General features: G+C 42.4%; 1 protein-coding gene across 6 annotated transcripts in view; it reads right to left on the bottom strand.

Annotated features, from left to right (window-relative positions):
- ANKRD11 (ankyrin repeat domain containing 11) overlaps positions 1 to 26,536 on the bottom strand; it is a 248,330-nt gene that overhangs the window by 148,728 nt on the left and 73,066 nt on the right. The gene's annotated exons all lie outside the window — the stretch shown is intronic.

The following is a 26,536-nucleotide window of genomic DNA, read 5'->3' as shown; positions in this document are numbered from 1 at the left end:
GGCTGAGGGCAGTGAGAAAGGCAGGAATCAGGACAGCAGAAGAGGGTGAGGGGTTGGGGGGGGGAAGGGGACAGCAGGCACCAGGGGAGTTGATGGAGCAAGGGGAAGAGATATGGCAGCAAAGGGAAAGGGTAGAGGTTTATAAGATACTTATTAATAACTTGGGTGCCACAGTGGCACATCCAAACAAGCCACAAACTCAGTACTGGTGCACAACACAAAATTTATTTTGCTCATGGGAGGAAACTCTTAGAGGGGACACACTTCCCCCAGCTTCTCCAACCCCCTGAGTTAATGTCACACACATTGGATTAAAGGAATTGCAGGATAGTCGCATGGGGGTAGTTGGTGAGGGCCAAACTAATCCTATTGGTAAGAGGATGGTAGGAAAGTCCTTGGGAAGAGGGGGGTGTCACATGACACCTTTTATTTCTGGTCATGTGTCCATATTGCCCCCAAGGTGTGGCTAATGGGGGTCAAAGAGTACATTCTAAAAAAATTATTTGGGTGCACACCCTAATGAAATGTGCTGCGCACGCCTATGATAACCAGCAATGTGCTATGTGTTTAAACAGTGAAGACAGTGAATTGCCCCCAGAAGTATTGCCTTCAGTAGGGCGAAAAAACTCTTAATTCCAGTTAGAGCTCATTTATGCTTGAAATGTTACAGTGGCACAGCTGCAGTGCTTCAGTGAAACCCCTCATACAGCAACTGGAGGGGTTTTCCCGTCATTGTACTTAATCTACCTTCCTGAGAGCAGTACTTAGGTTGACGGAAGACTTCTTCCATTGGCCTAGCACTCTCTATGCCAGGGATTAGACCAGTTTAAGGAAATTGCTCAGGAGGCATGGATTTTTCATACTTCTGAGCAACATAGCTGGGTCGACATAACTTTTGAGGGGAGATCTGATCTCAGTAACTCAAGGTAAAGTCCTAGTGAAGAAGGCATTTTGATTTTCACTGACATTAACAGGTCAAGTTAGATATTGAGCTCTTCTGAAAGCCTCCTGTTAACATGTGAAAGCTATCAAGTGCCTTCTCTTCATTTGAGTTACTGACTCAAAGAACACACAATAAAGTGCAGTTGTGCACATGTTAAAATAATTTTTATTTGGCTTTTTAATGAAAGAAATAAAGAATATAGTTGTTTAGTTAATGGCAGCAGTCAGAGCTAGAGGTTGCTACTCATCTGGTTTTTAACCTGCTTTTTAACCTGCTTTGGTGGTTAAAAGATTTAATATGCCTTTTTGTTCACTTGGGACATGTTAATGGCCATGTTACAAGTTACACCTCTGTTTAGTCTGGAATGTGGTGCAATGTTAGGATAATTTAAAAAAAAAGGAAAAATACACACGTGTGTGTGTGTGTGTAAAATGATTCTGTAAAGCAGTGGTTCCTAATCGTTGGTCTGCGAACCACTGGCTGCGGCTCACTGCCAGGCCACATCCATGCCTTCAGAGGGAGTGAGTGAGTGAAACACACCCCCACATGATCCCTGTGCTGGTCTCTCCTGCACCCTGATGGGGGTGCTAGGCCCTTGGCCACCTTCCCCCCCCCTTTGTCCAGCTTGGGGGGACAGAGCCTCCTGTGGGGAGTGAACAGGAGGCTGGCTTGCAGTACCTTGCCTGGCCCACAGAGCACTAGCTGCAGCAACTCTACCCCTGCGGTTGAGTGTTTTCCTCAGGACTCCTCTCCCCTGGTACAGAGCAGAGGCACAGCCAGGGTGGGATGGACCCAGCTGTTGCTGGGGGAACTGCAGAGGGATCACCAATGAGCCCTGGATGCTAACGGAGGCCCCCTGCGATATGAGACATTCCCACCTGCCCCATGTGTCCCCCCCGGTCCTGGAACTGAGTGGGAGCATCCTGGCTTCTCATGCTGCCTTCCCCAGGGGTGCCAGGTAGGCTGGGAAGCTTAGTTGAGAGTGCCTCCCTCTCTCCAGGGGTGGGGACTAGTGCAGTGAGGTGGGGAAAGAGGGGAGTTTGGGGTGTCTAACATGTTTCCCCTCTGGGCTACAGGCAGAAGCAAAGGCCCAGCTCATGACATCTGCATGATTACATTTCAAACAAAGGGCATAATAAGTGGGCTTCTGCAGGGGTCTGTTTTGGGACCAGTTCTGTTCAGTATCTTCATCAATGATTTTAGATAATGGCATAGAATGTTGTAGCTACACTGGTCCCAGCATGAGAGAAACTGGATCTTCAGCTGGACCTTGGTGAAAGAGACAAGCTTTTGAGCTATACAGATCTCTTCATGTCACAAGACTGAATAACTGTGCAGCTCCAAAGCTAGTCTCTTTCACCATCAGAAGTCAGTCCAATCAAATTTCACCCACCTTGGGCAACTGTTTATTTTACAGGAAGGCATATGTTCAAGCTGACTGGCCAACCTACGTAGTGGCAACATTAAGATCTAATTAATGTTTAGTCAGGACAGCACAATCTCCATTATTCAAAATTCAAGATTTGCACACTATACAGTAGGATTGGTAGACGCTAATCAGTGGTTGAGATGAAAGATAACATTCTACATGCAACTCAACTTCCTTAGATGGGAGAAAATAGATTAATTCTGTATTATTCAACAGCCCTCAGTTGGGGACCGACTGGCTAGTTAGCAGTTCTGCAGAAAAGGACCTGGGAATTACAGTGGATGAGAAGCTGGATATGAGTCAACAGTGTGCCATTGTAGTCAATAAGGCTAATGGCATGTTAGGGTGCATTAGGAGGAACTTTGCCAGCAGATCTAGAAAAGTGATTATTCCCCTTTATTCTGCACTGGTGAGGCCACATCTGGAGCATTGCATCCAATTCTGGGCCCCCCACTATAGAAAGGATGTGGATACACTGGAGAGGGCCCAGCAGAGGGTAACCAGAATGATTAGGGGGCTGGAGCGCATGAAATAGAAGGAAAGGCTGAGGGATTTGGGTTTACAGGCAGTCCCCGAGTTACGCGGATCCGACTTACGTCGGATCCGCAGTTACGAACGGGGCACTTCCTCTCCCTGGTCTCGAGCAGACCAGGGAGAGGAAGCAAAGCGGAGGCGGAACGCGCGGCCAGCTGACAGCCCAGACGGGTCTGGGCTGTCAGCTGGCCACGCGCTCCGCTCCGCTCCCCCCCCCCCCTGCAGACCAGGGGGAGGGGGAGCAGAGCGGAGCAGAGCAGAGCGGCGGAACGCGCAGCCAGCTGACAGCCCAGACGCGTCTGGGCTGTCAGCTGGCCGCGCGTTCTGCCGCTCTGCTCTGCTCCGCTCCGCTCTGCTCCCGCTCCCCCTTCCCTGCAGACCAGGGGGACGGGGAGCAAAGCAGAGCAAAGCCGCGGAGCCCGAGGGCAGCAGGATAGCCACGGCGCGTCTGGGCTGTCCCGCTGCCCGCGTGTTCCGCCGCTTTGCTCCCCGTCCCCCTGGTCTGCAGACCAGGGGGACGGGGAGCAAAGCAGAGCAAAGCCACGGAGCCCGAGGGCAGCAGGATAGCCACGGCGCGTCTGGGCTGTCCCGCTGCCCCCGTGCTCCGCGGCTTTGCTCTGGACGCCTGTGGTACAGCAGCTGGGGTGCTGCCGGTTGGTCCCGTAGCGCCGCTCTGGGTGCCACTGGACCAACCCAGCAGCGCCCCAGCTGCTCTGCCCCAGGTGTCCCCTAGTCAGCAGCTGCTGAAAATGACCAGTGGCTGACTACAGGAAGCCCCTGCCCCGGGCTTCCTGGAATCAGCCGCTGATCAGTTTCAGCAGCAGCTGACTTGGGGATGCCTGGGTTCTTAAGTTGAATCTGTATGTAAGTCAGAACTGGCGTCCAGATTCAGCCACTGTTGAAACTGATCAGTTTCAGCAGCGGCTGAATCTGGACGCCAGTTCCGACTTACATACAGATTCAACTTAAGAACAAACCTACAGTCCCTATCTTGTACGTAACCCGGGGACTGCCTGTATTTAATCTGTAGAAGAGAAGAGTGAGGGGGGATTTGATAGCAGCCTTCAACTTCCTGAAGGGAGGTTCCAAAGAGGATGGAGAGAGGCTGTTCTCAGTGGTGGCAGATGGCAGAACAAGGCGCAATGGTCTCAAGTTACAGTGGGGGAGGTCCAGGTTGGATATTAGGAAAAACTGTTTTACCAGGAGGGTGGTGAAGCACTAGAATGGGTTCCCTAGGGATGGGGTGGAATCTCCATCTCGAGAGGTTTTTAAGTTTCGGCTTGACAAAGCCCTGGATGGGATGATTTAGTTGAGACTGGTCCTGCTTTGGGCAGTGGGCTGGACTCGATGACCTCCTGAGGTCTCTTCCAGGCCTATGATTCTATAATTATAGATTTCCATTCTTAGAAACTGAAAAGTAATTTACAGATACTTGAGCCAATACCAGCCCCAAATTTCAGGGCTTTTTATAAAACTACACACTAATAATCATCCTTTTATATATTTTATTTCAATATTTACATCTTGATACAATGTCTCAGAGTAGCTTTGAAAAACCCTTCTCTCAACCATTTGATGAGTGTAAAAATAACTGGTCAACTGACCCATGAGTTGTCAAATGTCAAAAATAGCCAAATATTTTAAAGCTCTAATTGATAAGAATGGCAACAAAAATAAGACCTTATGGTCCTCCAATAAGCTTGGCCTTATTGGCCTTAGATATTTGTATGCCTGATAATAAAAACAAGTTACTTAACTAAGTTAAAATAACTCAGAAAATGAAAAAAAAAGAAAAATTCTAAAATATATGAAATGACACCATCATTATGCAGTCAAAAAGGCAGGCTGCCACCTACATCAGGGCATTCATGCTAGTGACAATATTTGTGTATGGTCAAATAGGTGTTCATATCAATTGGCAGACTTGCAAAGCCTACACAGTGAATATTTTTACTTTCTATGGGGGTCAAATAAAATATTCAATTTTCATTATTACGTATCTTGGCACATTGAGGCAAGTACATATTGTGCACTGACTGATTGCAAGCTGCTTTTACACTGGCCTACTTTAGGCAAGATAAAGCATTACAACTCAGGAAATGTTCAAGCCTTCTTTATGAACTCCCCATTTTCTGTGGCTTAACACTGAAAAATAGTTCAGGCTAAAAAATATTGAAACAGAGTCTGGGAAAATAATTACCTTAATAAAATGTGTTTTTTAAACACTCAGTGGGTTCAAGAATATAAACCTTTTCTTACCCTTCTGTAACACTCATTTTTCCCTGATTGTGAAAAGCTTTAACATGCAATTCTTACTAAAGTCACAAGTATATGACCGTTTGCTACTTTTAATACATGTGTACATTTAAGAAGGTACTACTTAGCATGAAGAGCAATGATTTTTTCTTTAACAGACTGAGCCTACCTCTCCTTCACAGAAAATATCAATACAAAGGCTTTTTACAAACAGGGAATGCACACCCACAACACAAAAGAGTCATGATTGTGCCATGCTAGGAAAAAGAAAGGAAGAGCACAGTGAAAGCAGAAATGCACCATGTATCCTCCAACAGACCCTATTCATGTGAGACAGGGCTACGCTTCAGAGTAACTCAGGAAACCCAGATGAGAATGACTGACATTGACATCATAAGCCATTCTATTTTTACTAACCAACGGGATGCAATGCCTAGCTGAGCAGGAGTCTTGTTTCTTTTCTCTGAGAGCGCCTCAATCCTTGAACACTAAACCAGGCTACACAGATTAAGCATTATCTGTCCTCAGCACTATTTCCTTGATACCACACCAGTTATTCCTCCACAGATAACCAGGAATTTAGACTTCATGATCATTTGTATCCTTGGCCTTTTCACTGATGCTGACAGGCATTAATTGTGACCATGGTATTTTTTACCTGAATCACTGTCCATTAGGATCTGAGGTTTCATAGGGATAGCTGTGTTAGGCATTCATTAATGGATCTCCAAGTCACTGTATTATTTCAAACCAATTTCAAAAGCCAGCTCGACAGGGAAGCTACAGAACTTAATTTCATTTACAAGTTTGATTCCTACAACAGAAGTTTAAACAAAGACATTGGCTGAATGGCCCGCTACAGTGCACATCCGAATGACAAAAAAACCAAAGGGTACAGCTTCATGTAGCATGGACACTCAAATTGACAATTTCTCCCCCACCCCCTTTTTTTTTTCCTTTCTTCTTCTTCTTCCTCCCCCACCCCATCTCCTTTCTGTGGTATTTATTTGAAAAGTAGACCCCGTAAACTCCATTCATTTGAGGAAGTGGGTTGTGCCCACGAAAGCTCATGATGCCATCCCCATTTTTGTTAGTCTCTGAGGTGCTGCAAGACTGTGTGTTGGTTTTTACATTTTTCCATTAGGATCTGTAAAGAGACCAATCAACTGATTTCACATAGGCACAGGCTTGAAAAGGTTTTCCAGCACTGAGGAAGCCTTCCAGTCAGAGTAAAGTATATTTCTGACTCCAGGCTTCCCCAAAGCCACAGCCTCCACAGTTCAGAACGGTTGGTGGTATGCCTAAACTGTCCTTTTAAAAATCAAGCCATACAACACAAAAAGGTTGGTGTTAGTGACATTAACTGAATAATTTTATTAAATGTATTCCTAAATGCTTAGCCTACAGAACTAGATGAACACAGGAAAAGTATGCGCCAAAACTAGATGAACACAGGAAAAGTATATGCCAAATCAGCTAATAAGTGATGACCCTACTTACTACCTATTGCTTGGGTCAGGCCTGCCTTTCCTGGCTTCACTCCAGCTCTCATCTCTCATGTCATCTGTTTTCTTGCATTGCCTTTAGTGTTTTATCCTCTCCCCACCCACTCCTTTATCCTTCCTAAATAGCTTCTCTGTGTTCTCCCTCTGTGGTATATTCTCTTTCCCCGCCCTGCAATAAACAAATCTCCCTTTTGTGTACTCTTTTCTCTCCTAACTAAACCCATCACTCTCCTCTCATCCCTTTCCCACTCACTGGGTTTCAAAATCAAAAGCACACACTGAATATTCAGAGGATGAAATCCACTAGCCAGACATGGGTACAAGCACTGCAATATGAAGGTGAGAAGCCCAGTGTTTTCCCCACCACACCCCAGCAGCTCTGGGAATGAGGATTCTGGGATTCCTCCCAAAAAGTTTTTCTTGGAGCCTTTACTGAGTCTCCTCCATGTTTTGTATCAGTCCAACCAGGAATCTCTTATCTATCTCCAATCACGTTTTCCCTAAATCTCTTCACCAGTTCCACCTGCATATCAAACACAGGCTTCTCGCCCATCTTTAAGACCCATCATAACTTACCCCCACACTACCTTGCTGGTTGAGTAGCCTATTAACCTTTGTAACCACAACTTCATTCTGCCAGCACTTCCTGTCTTTACTCCCTGCCTGGCAGCTGCTTTCTAGCAAAGCACTTGACTAAAATCCTAACAGCTGCTACCTTTCTTCTCAAATTCCACTACCATCACCTCTGCTATGATTTCTATGCCTATCCACCTGCTGATCATGGCTAGATAGGTAACAAACTGTGTCGATTCCTTTTTCTACTCTTCCCGTAACTCTCACAACAAGAAGAGAATACAACATGTGCAATTAACAAAGCTATCAATTCTCCACTACTCATTTGCCTGTATGAAGTATCTACCTCCCCTACTTTTCATCTGTCTTCTTTAGACTTGAAGTCTTTCGATGCAGGGATTACCTCTGTGTTAGCACAACACCTAGAATTACAGTCCCAATCCCTACTGAAGCCTCTGAGTGCTATCATAATATAAATACTTACTGTGGCTGGCTACTAGTAGGAAAGTAGTTCTGGTCAATTTAAGCTCCTTCTGACCGCTGGGCAGAGTCTTGAGGCTGCTCTAGACTACAGGTAGGTGGATATAAGACATTTTATGTTGACCTAATTATGCCAGTGCCTACAACAGCCTTTCTTCCACTCATGTAAGTGTCTTGCTATATCAACACAAACTCCACTCCCACTTACACCAGTGTAGTTAGACATTCATACAGTGTTGTAAAAAAAACTGACCATACTCCTGTCAGCATCACTACTGTCTACAGGATTCTGAATAGCAGCCACATATTGATAAAGCTATGAACAGCAGCAGCACTCACACCATAGCTGTATGCAGATTTCAGGAAGAGAGCATTGTGTCTATTACCACACCACACACTTCTGGAAGGTTACCTTCACAACCCATAAGGACTTGTAATTCAGATTTACTTTTTTTTTTTTTTTTTTTTTTTAAATAAAGCTTCATTGTGAATTAAGTTGATGTGATATTCATCCTGGAAAGATTTTTACGTGCCCCAAGCAAGTACAATTTTCACCATCTGTACACAAATCACTGAAGAGTCAGAACAACAAGGGCTAGATTTTAAACAATAACCAAGAATTAAAGTTTACATGTCACATCACTATTCTGCTTCACAATCTTCCTTTCCCCCACAATTTATTAATTTGGTTGATACATTTCTAAGACTCTTCTGTGGAGCTGACATGTTTTGAATTAAGTATTGTGCAAGGATACACCCTCATAGGAAAACTACATTGATGCTATAAAACCTACCTCACAGGTATTATGAGGATTAATCTTTGCGAAGTACTTGTATAGTATGGGTTGTAAGTATATGAGTGAAAAGTGAAGCTTGTTATAACAATGGATAACTAAAATACTACTTTACAAGAGTGTGTCTTAGTTTTCAAATTGGCTTTTACAAGTGCCTTTCTGCTTCAGCAATACTATTGACTATGTATGGCAAAATTGGATCAATAGAAGCTGCAATTGATCTAGTACTTATCAGTCCTAGTGATAGAAGACAATCATGAGAAATCCAGGGGGAAAGCTGGGGGGCTGAAGTTGAAGTGTATAATTCTTACTTTTCAACTACCCCAAAAGTCCCCACTTTCACATGCATTCAATAAACACTGCTAGAGTATAATATGAAGAGGATATATGTGGTGCTGTAGTACAGGTATGTTGTTCTCTGTGCAATCTTTCACCAAGGAACTTTGCACAAGAGTTTTTACTAGGGATGTAAATGACTAGCCAACTATCAGATAAGCAAATGCTTATTGGATTGCCAGCAAACTAGTAATTTCCCCTCCCCTTGCTGCCTCTCTCAGAAAGAGGCAGCAAGGGAGGGGGAGGAGGAGAGGGTTCAAAGCAGAAGCACCAGATGGAGACCAGGGTTAGCTGAGTCCCCAGCTGACCCCAGGCTCCACGTGGCACTTCTGCTCTGAAACACCACCGGGAGCACAGGGCCAGTGAAGGACTGCCTCGGATGTGTAGGAAGAGCCCTGGGGATGATGCTACACTTCAATGGCAGAAGCCCCCTTAACAACTAATCGAATAGTCGATGCAAATTGCATCAACTATTCGATTAGACAATCTAAATTTGACATCCCTAGTTTTTACAACATGAAAACAGTGGGTGGAATGTTATTAACAGCTGAAACGCTTTATGAAACGGGCAACTGCAGACTTATCAAGGAAAAGGAGGATGCTAGTTGTATAATAACTTGGAGGATATACAAAGCATAGAGGAATCTGTTATCTTTCACATCACGTGGGCCAACACAATAAAGCAGGTCAAGAAGAGAAGCTTGAGCAATGAGTAGGAAGCAAGAGGCAACACACAATCTAATGAGGGCAGGGAAAGGATGTAGCAGGGTGTGGTGTCAGGCCGACTGAGCTTGAGCTTTGTGCTGAAGGACAGTGGAAACTAGTGAAGATTAGGGATGTTAAAATGCAATTATATAAACATGTAACCCCTGAAAAATTCAGCAGTTACCTGTTTACACGCAGGGAGGGCACTCAGCTCTCCAGGAGTTGGCACTCCACATACACTGGCTCCCGCGTGCCCCCAGCGTGGAGGGAGGGGGAACAGGTGGCTCTCTGGGAGCTGGGGTATGCAGGAAACCTGCATGGAACTGTGTACAGCTACACTTTCATATCCCTAGCAGAGAGTTACAAAGAGAGATTTTCAATGATAACCATGGCAGTAGTAGCTTGTCAGTAGTGAGGGACAGAGAGACCAGAGGGGAACAGCATAGTGAAGCACAGATGAGACCTCCTAGATCAGAGGAACAAGAAGTGTTAATGCTTACCAAGAATCTGGATGTGAGGAAAGAGAGGAATACTTGGGATCCCAAATTTGCAAGTGTAGATGATTGCTGAAGTTGTTCAAAGATTCCATGGCCAGAAGGGACCTACAGGATCATCTAATCCAGGGGTCGGCAACCTTTCTGAAGTGGCATGCCAAGATTTAATTCTTCTGCCCTGGCCTATGATGCTCTCCTGAGAGGAAGGGAGGGGCTCTCTCCACTGTGTACCTCATGGACCACCTGGCTCAAGGAAAACTTTTCCATGGACTACCAGTTGCTAATGGAAACTCACCGTTAATTACATATTTACAGCCAAGCCATTTTGCTATTGCTGCAGATGGGGAGAAAAGTTTAATTTAAATTACTAAACAGGCTAAGCATTTTAACTTCCTCATGTTAGTTTATCAAACTTCATTTTAAATAAAGTAAAATATTAATTTATGTCCAACACAAAAGCTTGCAATGTTTTCTTTATTTATGGCAGGGGTAGGGAACCTTTTTTAAGTCAGGGGCTACTGACCCACAGAAATATCAGCTGGGGACCACACAAGTGAGAAGCAAATGAACTCCTCCAAAAACCCTCAACCCTCACTGATGTGGCCCCCAACTGAGACACCTCACTCTTCTGGGGCTCCAGCACCCATGGGGTGAGGGGAAGGGACAGGGAGGACTGAGGTTCAGGGCTTTCCATAGGCCAGATTTCCTTTTCTGGGATTTCAGAGTTAGTGGATTTTGGGTACCTCCTTAGGCTCTGGGGTGGGAACAAAAATTAGGGGTTCGGTGTGTGGGACAAGGATGCCAGAGTGGAATAGGGAGCGGGTGCAGGATCTGAGCAGGCAGTGGGTTTCAGAACAGGGTGAGGAGAGCAGGGTCTGGAAGGGAGTTTGAGGGCAGGAGAGGGTGATGACTGGGGTCTGAGGGCGGAAGAAGGTTGGGGGAGTAATGCAGAAAAGGTGAGAGGGTGAGAATGCAGCCCAATAGCTGCACACCAAAACCCTTGTGGCTGGTTGATTATTGTGCAAATAAACTGAAATTCTCATTCACACACAATGATTAAGTGCGAAGAGGATCGTGCTGTGATGGGGGGGGAAGGGAGGTTAAGAAGCAGGGAGTAAAGGAAAGTGCAGCTTCTGCAAAGGAAACTTGTATTTCTCACCCCCACACACATCTTCCCTCTGGTCCAGCTTCATTCTCCTCAGCCCCATGATGCCCCCCTCACAGCCTGATCCCCTGCATCGCTACATCCCTCTTCAATGCAGTCCCTGCCCCCTCTCATCCTCTGCCCGCATCTTCCTTTACCCCCCACCTACCCGCACATTCCTGTTCCCCTCAGTGCATTCACCAGCAGGGCAGCAGCACTGGGACTTGCAGCCCCCAGGGACGCGTGCTCACACCTTCTCACCCCATCCCACCTGCCAAGCAAGAAGCTGGAGGTGGTGCTCCAGCCTGCAGCTGTGCGGCTGAGGCTTGAGCCACAGCCCGGGCTTTCTGCTGCACGGGGAAGAGGGGGCTGAGCTCCTGCCCTGCGTGCCACAGAAAACTGTCTCGTGCGCCACAGGTTGCTGACCTGGATCAAATCTAATCTCCTGTATAGCACAGGCCATACAACTCCCCCCCTGCAAAAAAACCCCTAGAGCAGATCTTTCTACTCCTACTCCAGAGTCCTCTGTTTATGCATACTAAACTAGTACTAATTGTTTTTGGTCCGTGTCCCAGGGAGCTCATGTTCAGCTAATTATCCACCATGACTCCCAAACTGTTTCAGAATCACTGCTTCTCAGGATAGAAGCGTCAGAGGGGTAGCCGAGTTAGTCTGCAACAGGAAAAACTTAAAGAACAAATAGTCTAGTAGCACCTTAAAGACTAACAAAACAGCAGGCTAGAGTCTTCCATCCTGTAATTAGAGACTACACTCTTTGTTCCTAGATATATGCAAGCAGTGCTTTTTTTTTTATTATACTGCCTGGTACTCAGTACCGGCACCTCTAGATGCAGTAACGGCACCTCCAGTCAGAGCCCAACAACTTTTCCCCTGGAATACCGGCACTTTTTTTTTTTTTTTTTTTACAAGTGCATTTACCATATATTAAAACACACACAGTTTGCCAGTCTATCTTGTCTACCGAGCAATCCAGATTGCTCTGAATCAGTGACTGGTTAAAGGAAGAAAGGACAAGATTGAGAAAATCTGGCTTAGTTCTTATGTTAATTTTTTATTTGTAAATTTTGATCATAAGACTATATAACAGTTCACTGTGAAACTGTTGCACATACTATGTTTTCTTTTTGACATTTTTATCTAAGAGTCTGACTAAAAAGAGCAGAGCTTTTGGCACTGCATTTCAGGGAAAATCAGGTATCTTGGCACCAAATTCTCAATTCCTCATAATACTCTTAAACTTCATAAAATTCAATGTGAAAGCCTCTAAGAATTCTTAATTACTTTTAGCTCCTCATCTAACACATCAGTTATACCAATGTCAGTAAAACTAGTTTGGAAGCAAAAAATTATTGCCTTTGTGTAATCAGTGAAAAGTATCATTTGTCCTCCAGCATCGTCTGAAATTTGAAAAGGGAAGAAAAATTGCTCTATCAACTTTTACAAACTCCCCTCCAGTATGAACCTTTCCCAGCTAACTTAAACCTGAAGTCCTCATCTGTTTCATATTTAACACTTGTTTATAAACTAAACACAATTTTAAAGATTTGACAAAGTATTCTATATACTGATTTCCCCGTGCCTCACTGATCTAGATTATGGCAAACAAAAAGCTTTTTAATTGTTCAAAAGCACCCTATTTTTTCTAATAGACAATAAAAGTATTTTTTTCCTCAGACCCATCATTTGTACCTAGTACATGCGGGTTGGTGACTGGGAATTTATTTTTCAGAGATTCCAGTCTTCAACGTGTAACTAACTAGGTTTCCTTGCATTACATCCATTTTCATTCAGTCTTATTTTCTAAAGAGCTTTGAATGATTCTACAGATTATTGTAATTTATGAAGTACACTGGCACAAAGTTATCAATCCAATTATGCCAAGTCCCTCTGCCAGCATAACTAAGACTAAAAAAAAAAAATTAAAAAAGTTAATGGAGATTGCCTATCTCCTAGAACTGGAAGGGACCTTGAAGGTCATTGAGTCCAGTCCCCTGCCTTCACAGCAGGACCAAGTACCATCCCTGACAAACTTTTGCCCCAAGACCCTAAATGGCCTCCACAAGGATTGAACTCACAACCCTGGGTTTAGCAGGCCAATGCTCAAACCACTGAGCTATCCCTCCCCTACAGGTTGAACCTCTCTAGTTTGGCATCCTCAGGACTTGACCAGGTGCTGAGCCAAAGAATATGACGAACCACAGGAGGTCAATATTGTCTTGCAGCATTATCACAACTTCCACTGCTTACTGGGCTATTAAAACACTGAAAATCCGGACTGGTGGCTGTAAAGAAACTTTATGGGACCATGGGAAACTTGGCCACACCCATGAGAAGTGGAATTCCGACTAACTAAAACCATACCAGACCATAAATGTTGCCAGGCCAGAGAGTGCCGGCCTAGAGAGGTTCAACCTGTATATCCACACTATGTTTAGGGAAATCATCTTGCTGTGTTAATGCTGGTGGTACACCGCTAGTGCTAGCCATGGTGGGAGCGTGAGCATAGAGGTTTTTTTAACCACCATGTAATGAGAACGGTTTTAAGCACAATTTGACAACACCGGTAAAAATGCCAGTGGTCAGTCCACATTTCAGATTCCAACACTGCTAGAATTAGATTTCTCTAAAATTTGCAATATAGGTGTAAGGTAAGTGATCTAAGTTCAGGAGGGTAAACAGTATCAGTGTGACTGGAACACCAATACCCAGGGCCCTTGCAATTAACTTAATTAATTGTTGGTCTACTAAATGAGTCTATTAGCCTCCTTGGTGGGAGGACTTCAGAAAAAAATTTCCTCCATGGATTCATATTAATCAATAAAGTAACAAACAGAAACAAGGAATAATTATAATAAAGACAACTGGACAGGAAAAGCAAGTTATTTCTCTCCTATTTAAAAAAAAAACTTGCTGAACCTAAAATGACTGCCCTAATATGTAAAATAATCAATTAAAATATACCTCCCCATTTTCCAGCATCTCTCGCTCCCCATACAGCTGAAATACTGAATTTCCTCAGAAAACTGTTCTTTTTCCTCCCCTCTTGATTTTCTGAAAGTCACTGTCCTCTCACTGCTACTCTTATTTTCATACCTTTCCCGTCACTAATTACTTTTCCTTACACAGGCAACATGGTAGGCCTCCTGACTTTGGGAGATTAGTCCTCTTCCATGTGTCCCTCTCTCCTAGCATCCGCCCCCACTCACTTCCATCCACCCTGCTGCAGTCCTTGTACAGCCTCACCCAGAACCCTCTATGGATGTGTTGTTCCTACATTACCATATCCCTCGAGGGGCCAAACAGCAGCACAGAGAATTGTGATCATCTGCTTCGTTGATGTTGTAGTTGCCATTGAGGAAGGATTATGGTGTAATCTTATTTGGTAATTTAGAATATGTACACACCTCGTCAGGATTGCCTTTTGAATCCAGAAACGCCCCTGAAGAAAGTTACATATTTTCCCCTTTATCTTACCTTTCTTACAATTTATTAGAGGGAGAAACAATCTGGATAATATGTCAACACTTAAAATGCTACTGTACTGCAGCTGCCCCACTGTCACGCTTTAGTGTCAACAATGTTGACCGAGGGCTTCTTGTAGGCCAGCCGTCACCAACCAACAGATCGGGATCTACTGGTAAATCTTGGCGCCTCTGACAGGTGATCCTGACTGGTTTGGCCAAGAGCCAATCAAGTGCCAGCATTTCAGCTGCCCCCCCAAACTGCTGTGCATCTCCTGCCCTTTGCCTTGGAGCTGCCCCCTCTCCCACCCTGTATCCTATCTCCACAAAACTGGGATGGGGGCGCTACAGGGTTTGGGATGGAGGGAGTTTGCTGACTGCTTTGGAGAGTGGTGCAGGGCTAGGGCAGGGGTGAGCCTGCCTTTAGCCCCACTGCACCACCACCCAGAAGCCATCTGTGGTAAGCAGTGCCCAGCAGGAGCCTGCATCCTGAATCCCTGTCCCAGTCATGTACCCCCTCTTTCATCCCAAGCTCCCGCCCCAGTCCTGAGCCCCCCTAGATTCAAACTCTTACAGAGCCTTACCCTGAACCCCCCTTGTGCACCCCCAACTCCTACCCCAAGCTCAGCTCAGAGCCCCCCCTCACACTCCAAATCCTTTAGCCCAAGACCAGAGCCTGCGCCCCAACCCTCTACCCCTGCCTGATGAAAGAGGAAGGATGGGAGAGGGAAGGAGGATGGAGTGAGCAGGTGCACAGCCTTGGAGAAGGGGCAAGAAGTAGGTGGAGGAAAGGTATTTGGGTTTGAGGTAGATCATGGATTGCCCTTAAATGCCAAAAATGATCTCCTGCTTTAAAAGGTTAGAGACCTCTGTCCTAGGCCAACAGGGAGTTAGGTTGGTTTAGCTGCCTCTCATGGATGTAGATTTTTTCCACATTCTTAAGAGGCATTTATACCAAAGTAAATTCGTAGTGTAAATCAGGCCTAAGTTTCTCTAATTTCTGCTCTTTAACCTAAACCACAAATTTAACATGTCTGAAAAGAGTTTTCAGAATCTGGTAATAGATTTGTTTCATTTAATGAAAATGTTTCAATAAAAATGGCTTGGACTTTAAGTATTGTTTTACAGGGGTTGCAGACAAAACATGGAAATGTACCAATGCATGGGAACCATAAAGAAAGAAGACTAGAAGACTGATTTCTTTTTCAAAACTGAGTGAAATGAAAAATAAAACATTTTGATGAAATATGATGAAAAATCCTTTGGATACCATGATAATAAATAGCTTTCATAATTATTAATTTGAGAATATAGTAAGGATGTTTTAAATATATTGTATTATATCAATCTCAAAGGATGAAATTATGTCACAACTATAAAGCTTTTCATTGTTGGCCTTGAAACAGCCTACAGAAGTATATATACTTTCATAGACAGCTGCACAAGAAATGTCAAGAGCCACTGTATCTTAACACACTATAAACAGTTGGCATAATATGGGTAACACTATTGATAACCATAATTTTCTCATATTCTGACTTTAAAGCATGCAACCTTAACACTGTATTAATGTTAGAGGAAAAAACTGAGCTGACAGTTACACCGTACTGCAGCCATTTGTATAATACATGTACAGAACACCACTGAAAATATTAAAATATTTCCCATCCCACCCCAAAACATAAGTAATTTGGTTCCTCAGAGATAACTAGCCTCATGTAAGGTTTCACAGCAGTTACAGGCACATAAATTTCTATGGGGAAACAGAAACATTGCATAGAAAGCTTTCAATTCAAAAGAAAAATTTCTGATTAGGCACATGAAGAAAAATGGGTTTTCATAACAGAAGAGTTACTGTATAATGTTCCCTTCCTTAACATTAATACAGACCTCTGAACTGTTCTTTATATTTAAATATACTATAAAAATTACCAATTAGTCACCAGAAATCTGTTTTTCAAGTTCTATTTTAATTTGAAATATTCTCCATATGCCACTCTCTAAAAACTTTCCTTATCCGTCTACAGATATTGATATTTTATCCAGGAGAAGGAAAGAAGTAAATCAGGCTGCATAATCAGGAGAGCTACTCTTGCCTGGAATTGTCCTGGAAACAATTTGCATTCCCGTATCTGCTCTCATCACAAGTGAACTCCATTTGATAGTTTTGAAATATGCCTTAGCTAATGTCCCCTCCTCCTTGCCTCCCTCCACAATATACGCTCTGCGCATAAAAGGACATTTGTCCCTTCTGAATAACAAACAGTTCTGTGAACATTGAGGCTGCAGAATACATCAGTCAGATGGAAGAAAGTTTATCAAATGTATACATCAAGGCTGGGGGACCTTTTTTGGATTGGGGGCTACTGACCCACAGAAAAAAATCTGTCAGGGAATGTATGTAAGTGAGAAGCAAAAAAACCCAAACAAACAAACAAAAAAACCCCTCTCACTGATGCAGATCCTGACTGAGAAGAAGAAAGACACTCCTCACATTCTCCTCTCACACCAGACTCTTGGGGGCCCAGGCGAGTAGCTTTTATGTGCCTCAGCCCCATAGAGGGACGGAATGGGGGTTGGAGAGCCAGATGCTGGGAGGGAGCCCCAAGCCTCAGGGGCTGGATCTAGGCAAGCTGGGAGCAACATCTAGCCACCAGGCCTTAGGTTCCCCATCCCAATATTCACACTCATCCTATTAAAAAGTATAACTTAGTCTTTAATGAGAATTAATGCTGAAAGGCAACGACTGATTTAGGAAGAGCAAAAGAGATACCCTGGACATCTGACAAATTCAGTCCAAAGAGACTCTCTCATAATAATCTATATTGTATGTATGAAGAGATCAGGTACTTAAAAGTGCAGTCCACACAGGATGGAGATACATACCCCCCACCCCCTCCCCCACCCCTCACTCCCCACTCACACAGGGCAGCTCGTTTTTAAAGTTACAGGCTAACATGGCTATCCCTCTGAGACTTTCACTTTAAGAAGAAATGTTAGCTACTTCAGTCACTGCAACAATAAAAGCTGTCTGTATTTGAACATTTTCCCCTAAAAGACACATCTAAATAAAAAGTACAACTAATTAGCTGAATGCGTCCCTGTAGATTCTACTGCAGCAACCTTGCAAGTACAAAATACCATACATCTAGTAATCAGACAATTACATCAGCAAGCTTTTTACACAGGTTACAGATCAGATGGTATTTCCTTCAGCTAAAAGTGCAGATGATTATTCCATATCTTCAGTGGTTTCATGCTCATCTGTATTTTCAGGTATCTTAAAATTTTAGTTCAGATTTAAACATGCACCAAGTCGATCATTTAACACAATGCTAAGGAGACAAGCCCCTTGCAATGCACACCTGGTACTTAATAGCTCAAGGTCTTTATAGAGATATTTTAACAAGCTTTCCATTCCTGCAATTCAGCTTTCACATTGGCTTCCTCTTGAGAACAAGCTGACAGTCACCTCCCTGTGTTTACAGAATACAAATTCAGGATAAAGCATATGCCTAAGACAAGCCAAGTTATTATACAACTTCCAACAAGACATAATAAATTTCTACAACAAGGCACTTTCTGAAGCCCTTATCCAGTAGAGAGATGGCTCAGGAATACTAAGAGTCCCAACCTGTAAAGCTCCATCATGATTTAAGTGGCCTAGTTATTCATACCAAGATGAAACGTTGTAAGATGGGACCTATTATAACCATCACATTAATGGTTAGGGAGATGCAATCCTATAATGCAAGTGAAGTATGGCCAGTTGCCAACATATCCCTCAATTAAAGAAAGTTTGGGCACTGATCTAGGGAGACTATATCAAAAATTAACTCTAGCAACTGAAGTCGCATGGAGCAAGGGAGTTTCTATTTAGCTCACGCATCCAATAAATGTCTGCGTGTTTATTGGGTGAGGGAGGAAATGGAGAACCTTTTCCTGTCCTTTGCAATTTTTTATCGTTTTACTGAGAATGAGCTTAATGCACATGCCACAAACTTTAGAAACTTTGATCAAAGTCATGCTACAAATTAGGCTGCTTAAATGAACTCTGAACTAAATATTTGTTATAAAATGCCTATTTCCAAATATGATTAAAAGGTCACAAAATATAATTGCATTATAGTATCTTGCTGTGGGGATATATTGTTATAGATTATTATAATTTGTTAGGATGACCACAGATAAAGTGTGTGGCTTTTGAAGTAAGGATTTACATTACTAAAATTATCAATAAGGGAAGAAAAAACACCTAATACACACACCAAAAACTGGGCCACATTTTAAAAAGGGTTCTAAAATTGTCCTGAGTGTAAAAGAAAGGAAGATGTTGATTCCTGATCAGAACATACAACAGTAAAATAGGTATAGCTAAGCCTGCTCTTGTTGACTTAAGTCAGTGAAAGGCTGTTCTGACTTAAAAAATGCTCACCACTGCCAGATGTTTAAAAAAAAATCCCCTACTTGGGTTTCCTGGACAGAGCCGGAAAAGAGGCCGTGACTACTTCACCCTTATTCATGCCTGAATCAAACCTTTTCCACATCGAAATGCTAGAAAAGCATTAGTTTAAATTTGTAGACAGGCCCAAAGGAACAGAACGCTAGAATCCCTTCTGGTTACTTGAAAAATCTTATAACTGGATTGTGAGGTACATTAACTAAAACATGAAGCCAAAAGGCATTGCAAGTTTGTTTGTTTTTTAAATTCAAATACAAACAAGGGTAGTCGTTCTTACTGCCTCATTCAGCCAATGTTCTTAACTGGAATGAATAGAAGTTCACTGGCAAGCTGCCATCTGCTATGCCTTTACTGCCTCTTCCAATCTCTCCTCAGGGGAGTCTCTATGGATAATGCCTTCTACTAGAAGAATGAACTGCAAGAGCAAACACCAGGATGCTTGCTTTTTTATAGGTAATTTGTGGAACTACAATATATTTAAGAAAAAGAGCCCCAAGTTTTATTAGCAAGTCACCATTACCACCTCCTCAGTAGCAAGACAGGAGCTAGGTATGTGTTTTATAAAATGCTGAGTATACCCATCTGTGTGTAAAAATAAATTCCGTTTTAAAAAAGATCACCATGCCCATAAAGGTTAAGCAGGCAAAAGTCAAGAAAAACCAACGTTAAAATTGAGTACATAACCCTGGTGTTCATACATTATGACAATCTCACTTACATGATCACATATTGGTTTTCAATAAGTTATTTTTTCTACCATCTCAAATATATCTGTGGAATCTTGAGATATCTTCGTATTTTTTATACTTGGACTGTTTTCATTGCAATAATTATCCAGGGTACAGTTACCAGAATCTGAGAGAATGTTTTCTTCTCTATTTTTAAAAAATAAATTCAGTAATATCTTTTTCCTTTTCACCCTGGGCAGAGTCTTCCTTTGATGCAGTTTGAGATATTTAACTAGGGAGAAGATTTTCGCAGCGTGGAATTTTAGTCTGCTTCTATAAGGCAGCAAATTTTCAGTATAACATACAGTGAGGGGGCCATACTGGTACCTAAATTATATTTAACCGAAAACATATGGGGAAAGTACAACTATGTGTATGTTCCATACAAAGCACTGACTAGAATTCAATATGACAAAATGTGACATGCCTAAGATTGTAGAAATACAATATGGCGCTTGAAGAAAGTTATCATGCAATTAAAAACTAATGCGAGCCATTCATAAAGGGACAAAGTTAAGACCGTGTGCACAACCTTAACAGGCATTTCCTGAACTGATACATTGTACAATCATATTAGGTTATTTTATGAAAAGATTTTTTTAAAAACACAGGAAAGGAGAGAGAAAGTATATGGAACTCCACGCACAAAACCACCAGCATGTCAATTCCATAAGCTCAACCTACTAGCACTCTGCTTGTACTTGTGCAGTCAGCAGCCCATCTTCTGTGCACCACTGGAACTTTACAGCTCCTCCAAGTGCTCTGCGTCAGTCCAAGCACTAGATCCCAGGGGTCCTGTACTCAGCCAGCCAGCCATGCACACTACCTCCATGTTCGCAAACTGCTGAAACATACTCACTCTCCCAAAATTTTTACCTTCAGAAACATTTTTTTTTGAAAATTTCAGCCCAGTGTTAACAAACTCCTAAAAACAGTGGATTCCAACAGAACTGTATTATTAACTCTAGGTCACTGTAACTAACTAGTTATACTAAATCATCTCTCACACTCCTATCAGTTTGATGCCATCAGCATTTATCATGTTTAGCATCTTGGATGTTCCACCTTAGCCATCAGACAAATGTGAAACCCTCTCACTTTAGCAACACAACCATTTCTTTCCTTGGGATTAATGGGGATTCTGTCATCATCCCTCTTAAAATGGTAACTCTTATTTTGAGAGGGTGTTCATTATAGACACCTCAAGTACAGTTCCTACATGCACAAAGCTTGAAGCATTACCCATTCTCAGGCTAAGACTCAAGATAAAGAGCTAAAGGCTAACCCCCCCCCCCCTTTTTTTTTTTTTAAAAAGGCAACCTGGCTGTTGCCCAAAGAAACAAGCAGTTCTTTAAATGGTTTTGTTGTTGTCCTCCTGATTTTACTTAGGTGCGTTAAGGATGAATTTCTCATGGCTAAAATGCAAGCTTTAATTTCTTATGCCCTAGATACCATACGCGAAATCATCCTGACTAACTAGCTCCATGGAGAGGCAAGACAACTGAACTGGTTGGTCTGGTTGCTATATTAACATTGAAGTACACTATGCCTTTGGTATTTTCTCCAAAAGATGTCTCACTTCATTTTCTAAAAATGTGCATAACTTTGAAAAATCTGCTCAGTTTAATACTTCATTGAAAGACATCTTCCTTGATAGTCCTTGTCAACAAGGAAAAAAATCCAGCTCCCACAGAGTAATATGGCTAACAACAGTCAGAAAACAAACTTTAGGTATGATTGTTTGCAATATAAGAACAAAGGAGATAGGTTAGACATTTCACATAAAAAAACACTGAAGTATCTGTTTTGAAATCACCTTTATTTTCTCTTGGTGAATATACTCTAATAAACTGAAAATTAAAACAGCTTTTACAAATTATTAACATTTAGCAAACAACTATAAAGATCCAGACAACAGCATCAAGACTAAACGTTTTGTTTAGCCAGTTAACACAGATACCAAAGCTGAGATGTCCAATGGGGCCCTGAGACGATACTATATTGAGATGTACATTTGGCAACTTCAGTATCTGCTTTAGCAAGTAGGTAATCTGAAATGTAGTACTACCCTATCTATTATGGATGAGGGTGTATTGTCACAAGCTTTTCTGGTATGGGTTCCTGATGAACCTTTATACAAGGTAATCAGGCATAGTGTCCATTCTATTGCTAACTCCTGCTTCCGAGCTAGGAAGAGAGCATAAAACATAACACAAAGCCTGCATATAAAAATCAGCAATTGCTTCTTGGTAGAAGAGGTGGATTTTTAAATACATTAAGACATTCCTACAAGCTATTTTGAAGATTTTAACCATTTAAAATCAAATGTCATTGCGTATGCTATTAAGAGTTTATTAAAAGAATTTAAAAATTCTCAACACTTAAGTTATGCTTACCTAGTTTCTGGTACAGACCCGGCAAAGCTGAGGGAAGATGAAGAATGCTTCCATCATCCTAGCTACCATTCCCTCAGACCTCTTCCATTGCTGCAGAAAGTACCTATGCTAAAGCACTATAATAGCATAGTTAGTGCATGACAGCTGGGCTGCAACAGCACACACACAGCCTTAAATTTGGTTCACTGTGGTTCGATTCCTCTGGGATTATCTGACCAGTCAGATATCAAATTGTGGGGAGGTGGTTATAAACGCCATGTTATCAGTACGTAGACAATTTAGGGATGTAAAATCCTGTTTAAAGGGTTAGCCGGTTAAACATGATGCTTAACTGGTTAAACAATTAAAAAGTGGTTACTGGGAGTGCGCCTGGGTCCATGGACCGAGGCTGCTCTGGACGACAGGAGTAGCTCGTCTGCAGCAGATCCCGTGGGACAGGAGCAGCCCTCTGCCCACAGCAAGCAGGGAGTTGCTCCAGACCCCACTGGTTAATGATTAGCTGGGTGTGGTAAGCATCTCCCATTCAAGTGGATGCTTACTGGTTAACAGGTTAACCTTTCACATAGCAGAAATGCCATAGGCGAGTTGTAGACATTAATATATATTTCAAAATTAAGAGACACTGGACTTTCCTGTGATAACAGCATGTCCTAGGAAATACAGGATGCAGTAGCAGTTTCTGCAAATAGCAAGGCGCAGGGGGAGGAGGCAAGGGGAGCGAGGGGAGAGAAGGGTGTGATAGGATTTCTAAGAAATCAAGGGTGAGTTTAATTCAAACATTTCTGACATACGATTTTCATATTTATCACAGCATCACCCCAAAATAAAAATGTACTACCTTTGAGATAAACCAAGTTAATCTTAGTGTCAAATATGAAACCTCCTCTAGAAATATCCTGTTATTGTAGCACAAATTTGCTACCCTTAAGGAGTGAACTTTTGAAACAATCAAGTGGATCAGCATTGTTCTACTTCAGTATTTGGCTAGAAAGGATTACTAAAAATTAGCAGAGTCAGAGCTGAGACAGGAGGTGCTTACTTTTGAGCAGCTCCATACAGCTAAGGCAGCTTCCTTGCCTCCCCTGGCATCGAAGACCATGCTGTGTCCCAGAAGCAGCCAACAGTAGGTTCCCAGTAAATGAGATTGCGGGGCTAATGCTCAGGGCAGGGGCACTGCATGGAGCCCTGCGTGTTCTCCTTCCCTTCCCCCCTCCCCTTACCCCACCTCCTCAGGAGCCAAGCCTGTTGCCAGCTGCTTCTAGGGTACAGCGCAGTCTGTGGTGCCAGGACAGGCAGGTAGCTAGCTGCCTTAGTACCCCCACTGGTCACCTGATCACCCTGCAGCAACGAGACCCAGTGCCCAACACTTCATGCCCCAGTAATCGGTCACGACCTGTAGTCTGAAAACCAGTGCTCTAGAGGCAATGGTATGCAGCCAACAGAACAGGGGTTCTCAAACATTTTTACAGCATGGATCACATCTAAAAGCGTTATGTGGACACCCAAAATCCTTTCAGTGACTGCAAACTAACTCCTCCCTCCCATCCTTAGGGAAAATGCTTAATGTAACAACATTGGATAGTTTCCTAATTTTTTAAAGCAGTGTTGACACAAAATTTAGCAGCTAGAAACTAGCATATCAGCACCATGTGACATTCCTGTTTTCAATTCATAGAAGTGAATGCTTCATGAACCATAGTATGGAAATCACAAGATTAAGAGCACTAAAGTAGAAACCAAAGGGCCCACCCAAATCAAGATCTTACACAGATGGAGACAATATGAATGTCACTTAGTTTCCATGCCTTAGTTTACTCCTTGGCAATAGTATTGCAAAGCTTAACCTTTGTGCTTTCAGTCCCTTGGAAGAAAAACATTATTGCAAACTACAAAATTATCGACATGTCAATTTAAGTAGTCAAAGTCTAGCTAAAGTATTATTACACCCTGGAAAGTTATTTCTTAAAATGGCACTGTAAACTTTGTTTATTGAACCAGGTTTTTTAGATCAAATGTATCCAGTTTAAAAAGTTTTTTTTTTAAAAAGTGGCTTTTTCTGTTTGTTTTTTCTTAAATTTGGAGATGCTAACACCAGCTGTGACCAGGTATTCCGACCTGAACTGACATCAATAGAGCCAGGAAGCTGTGTTCTTCATTCCTACATTCATCAATAACTTCATTAGCAATCCTACTGACAATATAAGAGAATAAAAGCCAGCTCGGCTTCCCAGAGCTACGGTAGCTCTGCAGGCATAACAGAGGAGAAAATTATTCCTGCCAGGAAAGTAACAGATTAAATTGAATATAAACAGGGAGCCAGGTATGTTCTAAAGGGCTTTTTTTTTTTTTTTTTTTAAGTAATTTGCCTGACCCCAACTCCATTAATTTCTTAGTTAAAATTTAGACAGTGTTGAAAAAAACGGACAGGGAATCAGACTGTGTTGTTTTTTCACTTCTACCAGGTTTAACCATCTGACAAGCCATTGTCAGACCTCATGTTAAAAGAGTGCTGTGGGTATTACACCTCCCATGCTCACAATCACAATAACCCTGTCTCTCTCTAACAGAAAAATACAAACATTTACTATCCTTAATGTGATGTTTAATCACCCCTCTACTTTTGCTCTTTAATTTTTTCCCTATTATCAGCGCTGTACTTCCTTCTCTGCACATACATCTCTGCAGACTGTTCCTGTTCTCCACTACCCCTGGACATGTTTTCAGTTGCCTGACCATCTCCTTAGCAAATGTTTTCATGACATGTGATTTATATAAACACTCATTTACACTGTTTGAACTAAAGCTCAAAAAATAGCAGTGTAGCTAGAGTAGTACTGGCAGTAGCTTGGGCTAGTCGTCAGAGTACAAACCCACCCAGACCCAATGGTTATGTATTTGGATGACTAGCCCATTCCACTGCCTGTGATACCTCTAGCGATGTATCTATTTTGAGCACACTAGCTCTAGCCAAGCTAGCATCTTTCTACCCAACCCAGGAACCATGCTCCCAGATGGAGTGTAGATGTAGCCAAAGAGCAAGGACTGTAGATAAGGCACAGAACTGAAATTTTAAATCTGTTCTACTTCCAGACTTGCCATTGACTTCCTGTACACGCCACTCCAGATGCTGCAGAAACTGAGGCATCATAAAAGCTAATAAAGATAGTACAGTAAAAGCTGTGCCAGCAGAGTCAAGTATTTGCTTTTCAGAGAGGAAGATACAATACTTTATAAGTACAATTATTGTTTAACATATTTAGAATTTCTGAAGCTGTGATATTGCCGAATTTCCCCCAAACATATCATGCTCTTGCTGTTTCTAATTTACAAAGTCCTTCAACACCAGAGGAGTTTTCCACTTTAATTTTAAATTAATTGACAAGAAAGGGAATATTTTTAGAGGGGCCTCAACAATTGTTTAGCATGTGTTTTGCAACCTCACCAGACCCTTTTCTTTTTAGGTCCTCAATCCCTTCCACGTTTTGGGAAAGCTATGCTTCAGTTTAGGGTTTTCTATTATTTTGGTGCATGATTTAAAGCTATTCATAACAGGACAGGGGAATAGTCACATTTCAAGTTGTTTTTCAGTTAGTATTTCCAAGACACCTACAGAAACCCTGGTTTTAAAAAAGGCAACAGGTTTTTTGTTGTTACCTCTCTTCATAATAGCCCATTGATAATGAAATCAGTTTCCATTGCCACATTTGTTTTCTCCCTTATGTGACCATTTCTTTTAAAGCTATATGGTCGATCACGGTTGTTGGGCTTGTTTTGAAAAGGAATTAAAAGGCTTGCTGGGGGGATGGGAGAGGAGAGAGGAGGAAAAACCCCCAAAGAAGTTAGGAAGGAGAATGTAGGTAATTATGAGTCCTAATAGCCATGATCAGATCCCCTCTGAAACTTTTCTTGGTAACTATATAAAAACTTAGTTACTTCATAGGAAGAAATTCCATCTAAGCTGTTAAGTTTTTCCAAGGGTTACTACTCAGGTTATTCTGAACTGCTGGGAAAGTTTCAGATAGATTTTTCAGTGGCTTAACTCTCAGCACATGGGCTATAATTTCCCCAAAAAGTAAAAGCACCACCCATCAGCAGCAACAGGACATGCTGAATATTTAAAACAGGAACACACACTTTACCCAAGCAACCTGCCGGAAACCCAAGGGACATACTTGCTTTGATTAAAATGAAGTAAATGTTTTTTAACACAGAAGTACAACTAAGGGTCCAGTGGCAACTTAAAGACTAAATTTTATTATGCATAACAGTCTTTAA

The sequence above is a fragment of the Pelodiscus sinensis genome, chromosome 12, assembly GCF_049634645.1.
Source record: "Pelodiscus sinensis isolate JC-2024 chromosome 12, ASM4963464v1, whole genome shotgun sequence".
NCBI classification, from domain to species: domain Eukaryota; kingdom Metazoa; phylum Chordata; order Testudines; family Trionychidae; genus Pelodiscus; species Pelodiscus sinensis.
The sequence above is the reverse complement of the archived record's forward strand: the minus strand, read 5'-3'. Positions and strand labels throughout refer to the sequence as shown.